Below are 6,000 nucleotides of genomic sequence, written 5' to 3'. Positions count from 1 at the left end.
ATTGTTTCGTATATTGATTCCTAGTATGTTGTGTCCATTTTGTGTGTAGTAGACTACTCCTCCACATCTCACGTGTACCAAAACCCTTTTTTTTCCAAATGTTTATATGTAATTCTTTCAATTTAGTGTTTCATAAATTAGTTGTAGATAGTTTGAGAAGCAAAATCGGACATTAAACTCATGATAATTCCGCGTTTCAACTTACCCCGCACTACGAGACAACGGGAAACAATGCATATGAAAACAAAACATTTTCAAAATTGATAATTTTCAAAGCATCCAGTGTGAATCCCTATTTTTTATCGGAAGTCATCGGTCATACCTTGTATATGCTGCAAACAGATTTCAATTTAGTGATCTAGCGATCTTTCAACGTTCAACTTTCAAGTTGAACTTGTAAGTTTCGGCTAGCTCAGTGGTACTGGTTTGTATGTATAATTACCTCAGGGTCGGCTCTTACCTAGGAACGAGGTGGACTCACGAATACAACGGAAGCTGTTGGTGATGGATATGATGAGAATATGATCGTAATAAGAACAGAATGGTAAGTATATTTTTTAAAATTTATTATATATTTTTTTCTTTCTTTTCAGGTTAGTAGGTTAGAAAATCGTTGCGGCCGAACAGGAACAGGTTGAATTCAGGTGAGTATGTTGGTTGATAATAGAGAGAGGGTTTCTGTGGGTTTTTTTTCTACTCACGGTGCCCGTACACGGGGATCGGTCTCATCGGTCCAAGTGACGATGAGCGGGGGCTAGGCTCGACCAGACCTCATCGCACTGCAACCTCCGAAACGTTCGACCGACCTACCCGTATACGTGTGGAGCAGCGATAACGTTGGGGGCTCGCTGACCACCGGCGTTTTCTCCGAGGTACCTCTTCCGTCGTTTGAATCCAGCGAGGAGGGTGAATGTCGCCCGACTTGTGCGGTTCCTAGGACGTGCAACTCCTTCTTCCCTTATTGTCACTCGCACTTCACTCAAAAAGTACAACTTTAATTTTGACGATTTTTCGGTATGATTTCTTCGACGGTCCGTGAGTTAAGACCGATTCGATTCGTTTCTTTGTTTTTAAGAGGCTTTAAACTTTGCAGTTCATTCGCCTCCAACAGACCGATTCGAGCCATTCCAATCTTCCTTTACGGCTCGAATCCCCCTTTTATCTCTCTCTCTTCTATCTCATCTCTCTATCCCCTTTCTCTCTCTCCTCCTATTAATCTTCTGCTCCTTTTTTTCGTCCTTTAGGACTAAAGATTCCTCATAGGTTGTAAGGGATCATTGTTAAACATTGTTAGTTTTTTTTACAAAGATTCTTTTTTTTTGAATTCGCGTGGCAGCATGCAATGCCTTACAGGTAGGTAGGTGATGATGGGATTTGGGCATGTATTAGTAGGGTGTATAATTATGGGAGGTACACTCACTCTTCGGTCCGTATTACCATATGGTTTATTGTTATATTTTGTTGCGGTTTTTCTAACCGTAACAATTATCCCACTCTCAGGAGAAAAAAAATTATGAAAAGTAATTTTTTTTCAATTTTCCGTCAATCTTCATGATTTATTTTCAATTTATCAGAAATCAATGGATACTAAGGCTCGAAATATTTATAATCATAATTTTTTTTTCAGCTTAATTCACGATACGATACCATTTCGACATTTTCATGCATTGTGAATACCAGTTTCTGAATTTGCTTTACAGCAAAGAAAATTTTAGTACTCCCTCAATATGTGAGGAACATCTTTGGAGTATATCTATTGCTCCAGAAATTTCTATCCAATTTACCTAACCGAAAATCTTCACTCATTCATCATCACATTCAATCGGGTACCCTTTACTAATCCTATCCCATTCATACAAACTCGCATTTAGACCTAATCCTATCTTACTACTAACTGTACAATCGATATAATCTAGAACCTAATTATTCTAAATTGGAAAAATGCTGCTTTAGACACAATTGTCTAAAGGCCATAATTTATTCATGAGTGAAAACTCAATGAATTTGAAGAGTTGTGGATTCTATGTTAGTCATGAACGTTTTAATTGTTCAGACAGACCACCAAATGCTAAACGCAACAAATTTTACCCACGTTATTTGATAAAATAACCGGGTTTTACATGAGATAATTTCTCGTCAAGTCCTCGATTTCGTATAATGAGGAACTATGTTTTTGATTTTATCCGAACATATTTAGCATTGCAATTCTAAAGTGTGCTCGGTTGTTTTATATTTTTATTATGCCTCTTATTTATGATGGCCAAATTTAATCTGAACTGGTTCAAGATGTTTTGAATAATGATGGTTCCTAAGACCATATTGACGTTTTGCAGCTAGAAAAATTTAAAAATAGCATACGCCCTATTATAATTAGAAACTGAATTCGAAATAATTCGTAATTCGGAATCTGACAATTTCAGAATATATTTAATTCATTGCTAGGTTTCAATATTCAGAGGGGGATCCAATGAATTTACGATTACGAAGTTGAGGATTGGTGACTTTCGATCGTCTGAAAACCGTTTTTCAAACAATACGGACAGTGCTGGGTGTCGAACCCTTTAAATCCACACATTCTACAAAAAAGACCTCTAATTGACCTACACTCATCAATGGTGTGGTTGGTGAATCTACAAAAAATACACTGATTCATTTCCGGCGGTCTATGAGTTGCAATCAATCTGGATAACGAACGAATGTTATTTGAATTTCCTTCTAAAGGATCTTCTTGACCTACTGGAGCTTTCGAATCAAAATCATTAGCATACGAAACTTTTGGTTTCGTATTTGATTTAAATTGATCCTTATTTTGTTTGTTATTGTTCTTATAATTGTGTGGAGTATCATTGTTGAACGGAGGTTTTGGTTTCCTAAACTCTGACTGCTTATTATTATACGGTCGTGAGTTATTTGGATCTCTATTATCCTGCTTTACAGGTTTAGTTTCATGCACAACATTGGTTGACTTTTCAGAGCCAAACATTTTGTTGTAAAGGGAAAAATTTGAATAATCAATCTGACGACCTGCATCAACTAATTGTTGTAGGTTCTCAGTGGGTTTCCACAATAAATATTTCTTGTAGTCGCCCCGCATATTACGTTTCAACACATCAAGCTTTTCAAAGTCACTCATCTGTGTTGTCATTGACCTAAAGAGCTTTTCCATGTCGTAATAATAATCTTGGAAGTACTCGTTTCTTTGTTGTCGACGTTGGTATATTTTTGACCGCACTAGAGAATCCAACTCCGGATGAACAAAAGTTCTCCTCAATTCTTCAACCATGTGAGTCCAGTCTCTCAGATGACCCTTGGAACTCACAGACATGAACCAGTTCAAAGCTGGACCAGTAAACAAGTGAAAGGCAGAGTCGAACAACTCTTGCTCTGAGATTCTCTCAGCGAGCGAAAGCTGCTGGACCAACACTAAGAACTCGTTCAAATTGCTGCCTTGATCTGTTCCCGCGTATTTGTCTATTTTCCATTTGGAAACAGGCAACGATTTGTGGCTATACGATGACTGAGATGAAATCGGCAAACGAGGCAAAGATGATGGAATCGGATGAATATTCGGAATCAGTGTTGTTGGAACAACTGGGTTTGGGTTCAAAATCGGTAAATCAGAAAACACTTGCGGTGTGGCCGAACTAATCGACATAGGCATAGTCTGCGGTACCTGCGGTGGGTAATATGGAAAATGTTGATAATGTGGATTGTAAAATCCCGCCAAATTCGATCCGTATATATTATGATAATTTCCTGTGTGATTTGAATTTGCCAAACAAAAAGCGTTAGAGTTTGGAGTGGGATAACCATACACAGAAGTCACAGGTATATAACTGCCGAAGTGATTGGGTGCTGTGAACGGAATCGAAACTATTGGAAATGAAATATTTGCTGTGGTTGCAGGAATGCTAAGCTGATGAAACGTATTCGCTATTGGAGGATTCTGAACGCTAACTGATGTCGTTACTCTAGGATCACTCAAGACATTCACCAGAGTAGTGGGTGAATTCACTATTCGAGTATTAGAAGTAGTGGTTACACTGACCGCTTGTGTTGTAGGTATTGTGGATATCGGTTGAGCAATAAGCTTCGCTTGGTTTTTCTGTTTGTAGGTTCTCAACAAATAAAGTTCATGCTCGAACGCTAACATGGCATCTCGAACATCCTTTTTCACATCACCTGAACTATTGGAAGGATCAATGCAACCTAATCTTTGCAAACACTGTATTAGATCATCATCCTCGGGATCTAATAACGCGATTACATTTTCATTTTCACTTGGTGGATTCTGTACGGGTACATGAGCAACGTTTATATTTGGAAGTGAATTTGCTGTAGTTACCGGAATTGTTAGGAAATCTGCTAAGATCACATCACTTCCCAAACTCAGTGTCCTTTGACGGTCACGCTTGTCGTAATAGAAATTATTTAAGATTTCACAAACTTTTTCGAGCATTCTATTCAAGTTGCTCTGATTCACTTCATCTACGTGTGGGAATAATCTACCAATTCGTACACCTAAATGCAATAACGTTGACTGACAACGCGGAGGAGCTGTTTGTGCCCCAGTCAAACTGCTAACCACTTGGTTAAATTTTTCAACACAGTTAGAATAATCGATTTCGGGATCAAACTTGTACTTTACCTGCCATACTGTATTCGATTGTCGCTCGTGCTTTAAAGCTTCTCTGAGATTTCCTCGTTTTCTAACCATTTGGGCGCCATCTTCACAAACTATTTCTCTTATCCGTAACTCATAATTTAATTCATCTTCGTTCAAAAACTCGACTCGAAGATCACTAAAATTTGCCTGTAAATCACCAAGGCCTTCGATCTTTTTATTGCTCTCCATCGCTATAATTCACTATACGGAGGCAAAATATTGAAAATGAACTCACACTGATCACGCTGATCTGGGTATTTTAGAAACACACCAAAGAAAAATCACTTTTATCTCGCTATGCAACTGAATGCGATTTCTACTGCTTCTCACAAGTTTTCACAATGCTTAAAAATGCATAAAATCGTAATATCGTATCGAACCACGCAATTTGACTCGTTTTAGAGTAGCACTTTGCCTGAAAACAATATATTTCACCGGATTGCTTTCCGATAGCAGTTTTTTCTTCTGCCTTTTCGCGAAACGATCGAACTGATCTTTTCCTCTTTACACTCAACTGATAACTGAATTCAATCACGAAGATTAAGCAATATTCGTGAGTCTCCCCCGAACTGGTTAAAAATATTCTGAATCAGATGGATTCAGAATATTTTCTTTACGCGGATCGCCAATTGTAAGTTTCGGCTAGCTCAGTGGTACTGGTTTGTATGTATAATTACCTCAGGGTCGGCTCTTACCTAGGAACGAGGTGGGCTCACGAATACAACGGAAGCTGTTGGTGATGGATATGATGAGAATATGATCGTAATAAGAACAGAATGGTAAGTATATTTTTTAAAATTTATTATATATTTTTTTCTTTCTTTTCAGGTTAGTAGGTTAGAAAATCGTTGCGGCCGAACAGGAACAGGTTGAATTCAGGTGAGTATGTTGGTTGATAATAGAGAGAGGGTTTCTGTGGGTTTTTTTTCTACTCACGGTGCCCGTACACGGGGATCGGTCTCATCGGTCCAAGTGACGATGAGCGGGGGCTAGGCTCGACCAGACCTCATCGCACTGCAACCTCCGAAACGTTCGACCGACCTACCCGTATACGTGTGGAGCAGCGATAACGTTGGGGGCTCGCTGACCACCGGCGTTTTCTCCGAGGTACCTCTTCCGTCGTTTGAATCCAGCGAGGAGGGTGAATGTCGCCCGACTTGTGCGGTTCCTAGGACGTGCAACTCCTTCTTCCCTTATTGTCACTCGCACTTCACTCAAAAAGTACAACTTTAATTTTGACGATTTTTCGGTATGATTTCTTCGACGGTCCGTGAGTTAAGACCGATTCGAGCCATTCCAATCTTCCTTTACGGCTCGAATCCCCCTTTTATCTC

This window comes from Toxorhynchites rutilus, chromosome 1 (assembly GCF_029784135.1).
Source record: "Toxorhynchites rutilus septentrionalis strain SRP chromosome 1, ASM2978413v1, whole genome shotgun sequence".
Classification (NCBI taxonomy): Eukaryota; Metazoa; Arthropoda; class Insecta; order Diptera; family Culicidae; genus Toxorhynchites; species Toxorhynchites rutilus.
Note: the sequence above shows the minus strand (reverse complement) of the source record.